Below are 13863 nucleotides of genomic sequence, written 5' to 3' on the forward strand. Positions count from 1 at the left end.
AAAATATTTTAACTGGTTACCTCTAGGAAAAGGAATGGGGGAGGGGAGGACAGACCACAGAAAGATGATTTTGGCTTTATGCTCCGTGCCCGTGAATTTCCTTGGCAGATAAATGGTATTTCTTCCCTGGCAGTAAAATCAATGAATTATTAAAAGTTTGTTAATGTACTATTGATGGAACCATTTCATTGCCAAGAAATTTAAGGAAATAAGCACAGGTGTGAGAAAGACTAATTACGGGGGGTATTTACGGAGCATCCTTTCTTATGACTAAGAATGTACTGTGCAGAACAGAATTGAAATCCAGTAAATCCACAAATTGTATTTTTGTGTGGCTGCTAAAACTCTGGGTCATATATTTTTATTGGACACATAAAATGCAGTGTTTTAATTTTAAAGGAATAAAATGCAAGATCGTGGTCCATGGATTAACAGCGATTTTATCTAAGAGTATAGCTAATCTGATACCTCGCGTTCAGTTTTATATTTTTATAGTTTTATATTTATATTTTTACTCAAAGAGTTATCCATGCTTGCTTGCTAGATAGTGAAGTGGTGGGCGTATGGAGAGGATCTGTATTTTTAATTCCCCAGACCTGAGATGGGGTTTCTCGCCTCACATAGATCCATACGCATAAAACATGAACGGACGACGCAGCATACAAAGTAAGTGAACCACACTGCGCTTAGGTCTTTGAATCTGACTATTCATTCTGCTTCCCCAGAAAGCTGTTAAACAATGCCCATGCTTAGGACCCCCACAGAGAATGATTTGGGAGCCCCAGGGAATCCTAATATCTTATTAAAGCCTTTTGGGGAGTGTTAATTTAACATACTCAAAAGGACTGGAGCCCTTCTATCTGCAAAACCAGTTTATCAGTGGGTCCTGGACCATCAGCTCTCTGGGAAGTCAGTAGGCTGTAAGGGCTCCCACAGAGATAAGGTCTCCTCTTTGCCTCAGTATTCTCCACGCTTACTACCTCTCCAAACTACGCAGTCTCTCTCCCGCACTCCACAGCCTCACTGCCTGTCTTTGGCTCACGTCCGTGTCATGGAGCCTTCTCTTTCATTTCCCTGAAATTGTATAACATTTTTACCAACTCTCTCCATGCTGAATCTGGCGATGAGACTGAACGTCTGAAATGGAATGGTGACAACAGCCTCTCCATTGTCTCTCGTCTGGGGTAACGCTACATGGTCCTCGACATACGACATACATACATGGTCCTCCTCCCCTATCTTAGCTTACTTTCCCTTGACTCACTCTCCAAACAGCTAGACGGTCTCATGGAAGAACGTGACTAGCGTTCTCACACAACCTCTCCCTCGGTAGCCACCTATTTCCTAACCTAGTCACAAGGTTTAAATGCCTAGTCACACACCAGTAAATCCTAAATTCCAACCTATGCTACAGAACTACTCCCCATACAATCCCAATCTTATATATTCAACAGTACTCGTGAAAGCAGATAGTCCCTTCATGTATTTAACAGGCAACTCAAAATCACTTCAGACAGCATGTTACATGCCTGTGACGGCGGCAGTTCATTTGGTACAGTGCTTGCCTAGCACGCAGGAGACACTGGGTTCAATCCTGAATATCAAACACCTTTTTTTTTTCCTCATGTATAAAAACATTATCAGTTGTTATAGGCAAAAAAAAAAAAACATAATTTTTTACATCTCAGAATATCCCACTCACTATATCCAAACCACACCCCAACTTTTCCCCATAGATTTCTACACAGTTTTCCTACTAGTTTCTTCTATTCTAGACTCTTCCTTCTGATACTCCCCATATGGCACTGAACTGATTTTTGAAGGGGCGCAGAGATCTTTCAAAGAAAGGAAAGGAAAAAAATCCGCCCCCCCACCAAGTCTGTTACCTTCTGTTAATCTCTGTTAACAAAATGCACAGGCTGTGGTGCCTTTAGGTCTTGAGATAGTATCAGGCATTGGTACTATAAAACCCAACAATATTTTCCTTAGGAGTTTTGGCTTTTATGCCTGAAGAAAATGGTCCTTAAGAAAGTTAATGGAGATTCTAACATTCTAATACAAGATTTTAGGGATTCTTAAAAAAAAAAAAAAAATATATATATATATATATATATATATATATATATATATATATATATATATATATATTGTATTGTATTTCTAATGGTAGTGATGTCTCTCTCACACACCCTTTATGTTTCTATACTAGGGCGTCTTCCTGAACTTTCTGGTCTGTTCCACTGGCTCACCTGCCCACCTTTGTGTATTAACCCTCCATGTTCATTAACACTGCTTTACGGTGCCTGACTTCTGGCGGGCGGGCGGGCTGCTCTCTCTTTGGCTTTCTAAATGCTCCCCAGTGTTCCTCACCTTGTTGCTTCCAAATGAATTTTCAAATGGGTTTGTCAAATGTGATGAAATATCCTCCTGAGATTTGTGTTCATGCTTTATTAAGGCTGGAAAGTGATTTAGATAAGGGAGCAAACGTCATGCTATCAAATACCTTCATCTCAGACCTTGGTCTGAGCCGCCTTCTCTTCATATCCTACGGATAGGAACAAGATAATACGATCTTTTTCTTATAAAGATCCTACTTGCCTTTAGGAAATGTTTTTCTTATTCATTGTTGTCAGTCATTTCTACTTGGTTATTTTGAAAAAAAAACAGATTTATAGAAGTTGTCAAGATAATGCAGAGATTCCTATTGCAATTTTGCCTATATGAGAACATATCAACAGAACGTTGGCACAGGACACTGTAAAAAGCAAATCAATACTAGCACAAAACTCCGAGACTACAGACTGTGCTTGGATTTTACCCATCTCACACACACACACACACACACACACACACACACACACACACAAAGCACAGTTCATTTGGTGCAGTGCTCGCCTAGCATGCATGAGACACTGGGTTCGATCTCCAGTATCAAACACCATTTTTTCTTTTTCCTCATGTTCAAAAACAGTTTCAGTTGTTATAGGTAAAATACAGGACCCCCAGCACCACACACACACACACACACACACACACATACACACAAAACACAGTACCCCCAGCACCACACACACATACACACAAAACACAGGACCCCCAGCACCACACACACACACACACAAACACAGGACCCCCAGCACCACACACACACACACAAAACACAGGACTCCCAGCACCATACACACACACACACACACACACACACACAAAACACAGGACTCCCAGCACCATACACACACACACACACACACACACACACACACACACAACACAGGACTCCCAGCACCATACACACACACACACACATATAAAACATAGGACCCTCAGCTCTACCACCAAACAACCCACACTTACATACATACATACATATATACATACATACACACACACACAAACACACACACAAACACACACAACACAAGACACCAACACCACACACACATATAATACGGGATCCCCAACACCACACACACACAAAACACAGATACACGGGACCCCCAGCACCACACACACACACACACACACAAAACACAGGATCCCCAGCAACACACACACACACACACACACACAAAACACAGGACCCCCAGAAACACACACACACAAAACACAGGACCCCCAGCAACACACACACACACACACACAAAACACAGAACCCCCAGCAACACATACACACACACACACACATACACATACACATACACACACATGTGCACGCGCACGCGCGCGCGCGCGATTCTCAGCTTTTCCACCAAACAACCCACACGTACATACATACATATATACACACACACACAAACATACACACATACAACACAGGATCCCCAACACTACACACACACATACAACATAGGACCCTGCAACACTACACATACATACATGCACACAAACACCAAACAGGACCCCACCCCCAATACCAAACAACCCACCATACATATAAACACACACAGACATACACACACATACACACACATACACACACACACACACACACACGCACACACACACACATTCCGGCCCTCAGAGTTTCTTAGCATTCCTTATTTTCCATGTTTTGGTGTGTAAAAAGGGAAATGTTGCATAGAATATTTCTTAGTTTGGTTTTATATGATATGTTTCTTATGACCTGACCTGTGTTACACATTTTTTGAAGGGAATATTAGCCATTGTGTCTGCATGTTGATGTCTGAGCCGGTGAACGGACTGGCAGGTTTTGTTTACTGGTTATCTTTCTATAGACTTCCCTGGCATTTTTAAAATGTTATTATCTTCACTAATTATTGTGTTTTATTTTGCTTTAATTTTTTATTAACAATTGTATCTCTGTGGTGAGACAAAATAAGTCTGATCCTAAACCTGAGAGAAAGGACGGTCATATCTACCATCGCGCAGAAGCGTCCACTGGGGACGTTTTGGCAGAGCCTCTTAATTGAAGGTTATAAAAATCCTAGCTTTAAAAAAAATGTTACCATTCATGAATTTAATTTTATAGCTTTTCTGTATTTGTTGAGATTTGATGATTTCCTATCTACTAAGGATGTGAAACACAGCAGTTTCTGAGATTAAAATGTGTCTCCATTCCTAAGCCCTACTTAATCACGCTTAGGAGGGTCTGGTTTCTACACACGTGCATCTGGTTACCATTATTCGTGTCTCGTTTCACACTTTTATTATTATTATATTGCCCTTGTCTGGCTTGGGTATCAAAGTTATACAAGCCTTATAAAATACTTTACAGTCTTTTCTTTCCAATAGGAATTATGGTTTTTATTGATATAGTTCTTGGGTTTTTTGCTGTTTTGGGTATTTTTCCAGCTTTGTTTTTTTGTTTTTTTGTAAAAGTGGCTTTTGATTCTACCAACCACATTCTTGCTTCTTTGTCATTCAATTTGCTCTTGATTTCTTTCTTAGTTATTTGAGCTCCTATTTCTAGCTTCTTGAGTTGCATATTTATCTCATTTATTTTTATTTTCTCTTAATTTTTAACATATGGATCCGAGGCTATAAATTCTCCTCCAAGTGCCACTTGAACCAGATCCCACATACCTCGTCGTGGTTCAGATCTGCACTTTGTTTCCATTAGTGGCGTAAAGGAATGCATTTACGATTTTGAATTCTACTTTTAAAAAAAGAAAGAAAGAAAAGAACTGTCTTTTGAATGTAGATTTTGAAAATCCGCTGCATTGCAGTGAAATACGATTTGCCATTTCCGTAAGGCATCCTTTCTCTCAGGGTTTGATTGATTTTGAATTGTTCAAGGTGTTAGATAAGAAACAGTATTCTCTAATTGCTAGGAATTAATTTCCATTTATATTCATAAGACCAAACTTGCTAATTATGTTTATATTTCCACTGTTCTAATTTTTTTGCCTGCTTCATCCATTCACTCTAAACAGTTCCAATTAGTAAAAACTAATATGCCTGTGCTTTGTATCCACTGCTTCCTGTAGTCTTTGCTTTGAGTATTCAGAGTCACCTTGTGGGGTGTGAACACATGCAGAGCCCTTTTGTTAAGTGACCCTAGGGAGCGGGTGGACGGGTTCACACTGACAGTCACTGACCTGTTAATCCACTGTGCCTCTTCTCATTTTCTCCTTCCAGCTTTCTGTTGGGTTGACTCAGTTTACCTTATTGTTTTTTATTTCCTTCTGTTTGTTTGCTTTATTCTTTTATTCAATTTCTGTTAATCCTTTAAATTCTTAATTTAGTAAAAAAGGACATTAAAAATACGAAATGCATTAAAGCAAAGGCTCTGGCACACCTTAACAATGCACTGAATTTCTCATCTTTACTGTCATTTTGTTACACCTGTTTTGTTTGTTTTTCCAGTTAGGTTTGGCTTTTTGTTTGTTTTGAGACAAGGTCTCACTGTGTAGCCATGGCTGTCTTAGAAGTTACTATGTATACCAGGGTAACCTTAAACTCATAGACTTCAGTCTGCCTCTCTCTGCCTCCCGAGCACTGGGATAGAAGCATGCACTGCAGCATCCAGCTGGCTACACCTTTTAACCTCTAACCATCCCCGCAGCATCTAGCTGGCTACACCCTTTAACCTCTAACCATCCCCACAGCATCCAACTGGCTACACCTTTTAACCTCTAACCATCCCCAAATCCATAGCAGAAAATATTAATCATGGTCTGATGGATTGCCAAGGCATTCATTCTTAAGTCCCCCCTTTTTTTCCAGGTTCACCCCACTCCCCATTTCAACACCTTTAAAAGATATTTTTGCCTATCTGAAGAGCCAGGTAAGGGGTTTAAAGATGCTCTTTGTCCTGACAATATTATTCTTTTGCCGTCTAGCACTGCAGATGAGACCTCACTGTCAGGCACAATGTCTCTTTCTAAGGCTGCTGTTTTTTCCGCATATGAAAATATAGGAATATAGTTGGAGTATCCATGACCAGTTGAGCTGCGCTATCTCTCTTCTATTCGGCAGAATTCTTAGCCAGTACATCCTCAGACCGCCCTCTATTTTCACCTCATTTCTATTTTTCTCCACCACTTAGAGCATGATAATAGTTTCCCCTTTTGTTTGTGATACTATTAAGAGTCTTGAAAGATACAATATCCATAAAATGTTTATATATTATAACATATATAAAGCATTCCAGTAGAAACTTTAAAATTGAAAAAATATATCCCTTGTCATTGAATATCTCTACCATTAACATATCTTAAATACTATTGTAAAATTACCTCTATCATTCCAAATTTACACTTAAGTAGACTTTAGCTCAGAGTATCAACCCACAGATTCATGGGACCACGTCAATCAAAAGGATTTCTGTTTAGGATGGGGAGATGGCTCAGTCAGCAGAGCACTTGCCCTGTAAGTGTGAAGACCTGAGTTCCATCCCCTGCACCAACATAATAAACAGCCGGTCACAGGACATATTTGTAATCCTAGTGCTGGAGAGACAGACAGAGACAGCCCCATCCCTGGGGCTTACTGGCCATCAAGTCTAGCCGAATTGGTGAGTTTTGAGTTCAATGAGAGGCCTTGTCTCAAAATATAAAATGGAGAGAGATTGGGGAAGACAAGGGCCCCCAGTATTTGTCTGCACACACACATACACATGAACACACACAGTATTGTCTTTGTTGCTTATAACAGTTGTTGGTTCCAAGTGTACAGTGCCGTTTTCCTGAGGCTATATGACCTGTGATACCAGAACAGGCTGAAGACTCAAGCAAGTGAGAATTCCAGCTGTCCCCTATCAAGTCTGACAACCGAAGACGCTTGAAGAGATGTAAATCGATACTACCAGGTAATCTGTCTCAAAGAGTCAGATTTTTTTTCACTTAAAGTGTTCTCTTAGCTTGTGATGGCTTTATTACTACTATTTTAAATTAGTAAATGTACATTTAAAATGGTTTGATTTCTTGCCTTTTAAGGTAGGTAAGAATCACTGGATCACAATTGCTCGCACTTACACCACGCAGCGGTGTGCTTCAGGATAGGTTTATCAGCTTCCGTATTGCGTTTCATAATGGGTGTATTACATCTAACAAGACTTTTCTTCTCTCCACATCCAAGTCCATACACTGGGTTTATACCCATCATTCTAGAAGCTATGAGGTGACCTCTCATCCTGGTTTGAGTTTGCCTTTCTGCTGTTATTATTCATGCTGAGCGTGCGTTCATGCACCTGATGGCATCTTCTGATAAATGTCTGTTGGAGTCCTTTGTCGTCATTGTCATTTTAAAATTCCTTGGGTGGGGAAGAGGAATGGGATATTACTCAGCTGTGAAGAAACAGAAGTCACAAGACTTGCAGAAAAATGGGTGGCTTTGGAAAATATAAAAGAAGTGACTCAAAGTCAGGAAAAACAAAACAGCACCTTGGTGTCCATATGTAGATCCCAGTCTATGATGTATACATGTTTATGTATATATGTGTGTAATATATATACATAAGTATATAATATGTATATTAGTTAATTGCTATACACAGAGATATAGTATGAATATAGTATAATATTTAAAAAGGGACCACGTAAGGGTTATGGAAGCTGATAAGGAGGGGCAGAAGTCAGGTAAAGGACATGTGATTTATAAAGAGGCTATAAAGATAACTGCTTTTCTAGCTTCTAATCTGTTGTAGTGTGTGTGTGTGTGTGTTAAGTACGTAAATGTGTAAGTGATGGTGACAATGTAAAAAACAAAGTTTCAGGGCCTCGTCTTGACCGTTGTAACTGTACAGAAGGTCACTGGGATGGATGACCTTTGGGACTTGGCTCAAGTCTGAGTGTCCTCCTTAAACAAGCTGTGATGTCTTTGTCAGATGGCTAATTAAAAGAAAGCAATTTTATTTTTTAAGAAGCTTTGTATTGTTGCTATTGAATTACTTGTGTATTTAGGATACTAAGGCCTTACTAGGTATATGGCTCACACGTATGTGCTCCCATTTTATACATGCTCTTTGCTCCGTTTGTTTCCTCCACTGTGTGGAAGTTCCAAACTGGTTTTCTATAATCCCGTTTATCTATTTACTTACATATTTATTTGTGAGTTAGGTATCAAGCATTTTTAATGTCTAAAAGACGAGTAGTCTTATTTGGAATCTAAATCTTTAGTCCATTTTTAATTAATCTTTGCCTGTAGTATATTTGTAAAAAAAAATTATTAGTATTTCAATTTCTACATTCTACATTCATAGACCACATTGAACAATGCTGATATTTAAATAATATTTTTTCCAATTGATGGACACAAGAGAACTTCCATTTGTTTATATATTCTCAAATTTCTGTAAAAAGTGATTTCCTGTGTCTATTACATCCATCTATTACCTGCTTTAATTTATTCTGAAATACTCTTAAAAGATGGCATTATAAATGGGATTGTTTTCTTCGTTTTCTTAAGCGTGTGTATGTGTGTGTGTGTGTGTGTCCACATCTTAGTGTGTAAAGGTCAGAGGGCAACTTTCAGGAGTTGGTTCTCTTCTTTCACCATGTGGATCCAGGGTGTTGAACTAAGACTGTAGTCAGGCGTGGTCGCGACTACCTTCACCCACTGAGCCATCTTGTAGGCCCTCTTTTCTTGATTTCTTTCCCAGAAACTCCACTGTTGATGTAAAAGGTACTGCTTTCCTATGTTGATTTTGTTTCCTGCAACTTTACCTTTACTAAACCAATCTATTAATTCTGTCAAGTGATTTTTATGTCATCTTTAGGGCTTTCTGAATAAAGGAACGTGTCAACTACAGACGATCATCTTACTTCTTTATTGTAATGTCTTTTGTTTTTTCTGATGGAGTTGTTCTGGGTAGAAATTTCAGGATCTACAAAGGGATCATTTAAAAGGATGCATTTCTGTCGCACCAGGCACGGTGGCAAGTCAAGCATTTAGTCTTGGCATATGGGAGGCAGAGGCAGGAGAGAACCTCTGTGGGTCTCGGGTGAGCCTGATCTACACTGGGAGCTCCAGGACAGCCAAAACCACATAGGAAGATCTTGTCCCCCACCCCACCCCAAAACTGTTTTATGTCTTGATTCTTAGAGGAAAACCTTTCATCGTTTTGTTTTACCATCATTTTTTAACTGGAAGTTCGCTACACATGGCCTTTGTGACACTGAGGTACATGGCTTCCACATTTAAATCAGTGGCTTTTTATTCTGAAAGGATGTCGAACTTGGCTCGGTCCTCTCTGTCCATCTACAGACCTTCGGGGTGACCATGCTCCATTGAAGTGGTTGCCACACTGCTCGACCTGTGGTTGGTTGTCCACCCATCCTTCCTTCAGGATCATAAGCCACCCTCTCCCCCCCTCGACACACTACACGATCCTTTAATGATCTAAATTTTATTTCCTGGTATTTTACAGAAGATGTTCATGCCTGTGCTCATCAGGAATAGTGATCTGTATTTTCTGGTAGTGTCCTGGCCTAGCTTTGGTGTTAGTGTGATGCTGCCCTTGGGAAAGAGGTACTCTGAGGTACCTTTGACGTGATGTATTAACATTGCTTTGTCTTTGAATAGTCAGTTGAATTTACAACGAAGGTCTTCACATCCTTTCTCTCTTGGGAAGTTTTGAATCATAGATTCAACCTCCTTTGTAACTATCTACTTGGGTAGATTTTCTAGTTCTTTTTGTACGATTCAGTTTTATTATTTTTAAGGTGTGCCTGTGTGCACGTGCATGAGAGACCTTGCACAGTATGTGTGACCTTGAGTGTCGGGTTCAAGGAGGCCAGGAAAAGGTGACGGATTCCCTGCAGCTGGAGCTACAGACAGTAGTGGCCTGGCCCTCATGGTCGCTTGGGTCCTGTGCAGCAAGTGGTCTTAACCACTGAGCCATCTCTCTGGCCCCAATGTTTTTACTTCTAGAGAAAACTACAGGAACCCTCTATTTATGATAGCACTGTGTATAAATAAATCCTTTCACTATAAAGTGAAAATACCTCAAGTTCAAAATTAACTCCAGGGGCCGAGAGATGGCTTAGCAGTTAAAAGAACTTACTGCTCCTGCAGATGACCGAGGTTGAAGCCCCAGCACCCACGTGGTGCTCACACCATCCCCTTCTGGTTTCAAGGGATCCAATAACCTCTTCTGGACTCTTTGGACACCAGGTACATACATGGTACACACAGATGTAGGCTAAACACTCATACATATTAAATACATTAAATATAAAAAACTCCACCTACCAAACATAGCTTAACAGTACAGAACCCTGAGATACCTGTTTCAGCTGGTGATGTAACTCAGCTGGCACAGTAGTTGGCTGGCCTTCACAAAGCCCTAGGTCTGACCTCTAGCACTACACCAAGCTAGCCGTGGTACCACGCACCCATAATCACAGCACTTGGGAGGTAGAGGCAGTAGGTTCAGAAGTTCATGATCCTCCTATCTACATAGTGAGTCTGGGTCCAGCTTGGGCTACAGGAGACCCTGCCTCAAAGGGGAAAAAATAAATTAAAAATTTAAAACGAAGATATCTGTTGTTTAGCCTCATGATCATGTAACTCATTGGGAGTGATGGCTTCCTGCCCAGATTCTCTAGAGATCATCGAAATACATATTTCTGCCCTGTGGGGAAAAAATTAAAATTCAAAATACAATTTCCAATAAATGCAAATTGCACTCTCTGGGTCCTAGAGTCAGAAATAAAATGTAAGTCAAGCTATTGTAAGAAAGCATTGATATCAATAGGCAGAGTCCATATAAGCAAAGTGAATTTAGCTGTCCTTCAATTACTATTTGGGCACCTACTACTACTAAGGGCAAATTCCAGGCTGAGTGCGTGGCTCCTCATGCATGAAATTGAAGTGGTCCCCACGTGAACTCATTTATTTAGTTATGTATGCCTTTGGAGATTTTAGCCTGTGGCTTGGAAGACACATCCAGGAGGTAAGCTGGCGGCAGATAAACTCGTAAAGATTATGCTAAATGTTTAGGAGGAGGAGACTCACATAGGGGAGGATTGTTTCTATGGCGGACACAGAGTGATCAGAAAAAAGCTACTTTGAGAAAGAAAAGAAGCTAAGACTAAATTTTAAGAAGAGACAGGTGTGGGAACATTCCAGACGGATACAATTGCACTGTACAAAAGCCATGAATGCTAGAAAAATAAATAAAAGAAAGGAAAGCAGGCCGGGAGACAAACCAGGAGAATGTCTGCAGCACAACATGGGGTGTCAAGGCAGACTGATGCTTGCGACTGCATGGGTGTGGACGAGCGAGCAACTAGCTCCTCAGGAGTCAGGGCCAACAAAGACTTCCTGTTTAGTTACAGACGTAGAGAGCTGGGGAGATGGCGCAGTGGCTCGCGCACTTGCTAGCTACTTAAGGAAAACCAGAGTTTGGGTCCCCGGAACTAGTATAAATGCTGGGTGAGCTCGGCAGCATACCTGCAAGTCCAGCTTGGAAAAGCAGAGATGGGGTCCTCAAAGCCAACGGGCTAGCGTGACTAGCCTTGTCAGAGGACTCTGGGTTTGCTAGAGAGCCCAGGCTTAATGAATAACACGGCAGAGTGATGGAAGAAAACTGTGGCTAGCACGAGCGTGCGCGTGCGGGCACACACACACAGACGATGCACCCTCACAAATGCAAATAGCACACCCACAAGCACATGCACTCCCCACATATTCTCACAAATACAAATATGTATACACACACACAGAGAGAGAGAGAGAAATTAAAATATAGACAAAAAAAAGCAAAAGCTATTAAAAATATAATCCTAAAACTCTAAATTCAGTAAGGAGTCTAAATACTTTTAAATAAGGCCTGACACAGTGCACTCTGAGATGACTGTGGTTGTTCCACAGGGAGCTAGGAGATTAGAAATAGAGGGACAGAGAGCAGGAAGGGCCTGTCAGGAGGCAGTTGCCTAGATAAAGAACAGCAGAGCTCTGCGCACAGAGACAGCAGAGACAGGGGGAAGCGAACGATTTCAAGACTTTCTTTGAAGGCTACATAAATAAATCTTGCTAATGATTTGTATATGTGCGGCACAGAGAAAAGGCATCAGACAGCGCCCCTGCAATCGTGTTTGGGAGAGTGGGTTGACAGGAGTTTTATTTAGTGGGTATCTGAGAAGCAAGACACAGGCAAGGCCTGAGATGGGGCAGCCTCTGGGAAATGTGACAACCGAGCTGCTTATTCTAAAGTAAGTGCAGACATTAAGTGGTGCTCCGGAGGTCTCCGCCAGAGCTCTCAAGTCCTCAAGACTAGCTGGCCATGGCTTGAATAGTCAGATTACAATAAACACTAAGTTACAAAATAAATAAACAAGTTCTTGGGGCTGTGTTAGTGTATGTGTTTATATGTATATTCACACACAGATCTGCATTACAGTCCTCAGCAAGAAAAATACAACCAGGCTTTCTTAAAAAAATTTTTAAATTTAGGTGTTTTTTTTTTTTTTTACCTGTTCAAGGAGTTACACAATCTAAAGCCAAAACATTCACATGAAAGACAGCTGACTCTTCATACTGCTGCTAGATCCAAATATTCAAAGAACAGCCAGGTGGGCCTAGCAAGGTGGCTATGCAGAGAAAGTCACTTTCAGCCAAGCCCAATGACCTTAGTTCCATCCTGTGACCCATGTGCTAGAGAGAGAGAAGGGACTTCTGCAAGTTGCCCTCTGGCCTTCACACATGTGCACATATGCACACTCTCATGCATGCAATATGCACACACACACAAACACACAGAGAAGTATCATGAGATATCGGCTAAAGAACTATTAATAGAATGGAAGCAGACCCCTTTCAGCTATTTACAAACTAGAGACCTTGGAGAGCCATAAAAGACTCCCTAGTAGGTGTGACTGGCACTCCAATCCCACTCATGCCCTGGAAACGTCCATACGCACATGCCAATGCTTTAGGACATGGTCAAAAACCACAATTTTATGTCACTGAGGCAAAAGAGAAAATACGGTCATATCTGGCAGTACCACAGGACCACGCTAAAGAGAATGGGTAAAGGGAACTGGGAAACAAAAATTAAACATGAGCTGTCGGGATGGCTCAGCGGTTGTGCCATCTCCAGGATCGCCATGGCAAAAGGAGACTCCCAGACATGATCCTCTGACCTCTAGATGTGGGCCCCTCCCACAGTAAGTAGATAAATGCAAAATCTTCAAGTAAAAGACAAATCAGAAAGTATAAATATAGATTTGAAATTTTTGATTGAGGGATTCTGCCTCAGTGAAGGGACAGTAATTGAGGAAGAGGCCCAGCGTCACCCTTGGGCCTTCACCTGCTTGAACACGCACGCAAATCAAGCATATGTACACACATGCTTTGACACAACACACATAAACACATACACACAAGATAACTAGCACTCTATAGAATCTATGAGATAAAAATAAGTATTTATTAAGAACTTAAGTGTAAGATATGCAT

This window comes from Apodemus sylvaticus, chromosome 1, assembly GCF_947179515.1.
Source record: "Apodemus sylvaticus chromosome 1, mApoSyl1.1, whole genome shotgun sequence".
NCBI classification, from domain to species: domain Eukaryota; kingdom Metazoa; phylum Chordata; class Mammalia; order Rodentia; family Muridae; genus Apodemus; species Apodemus sylvaticus.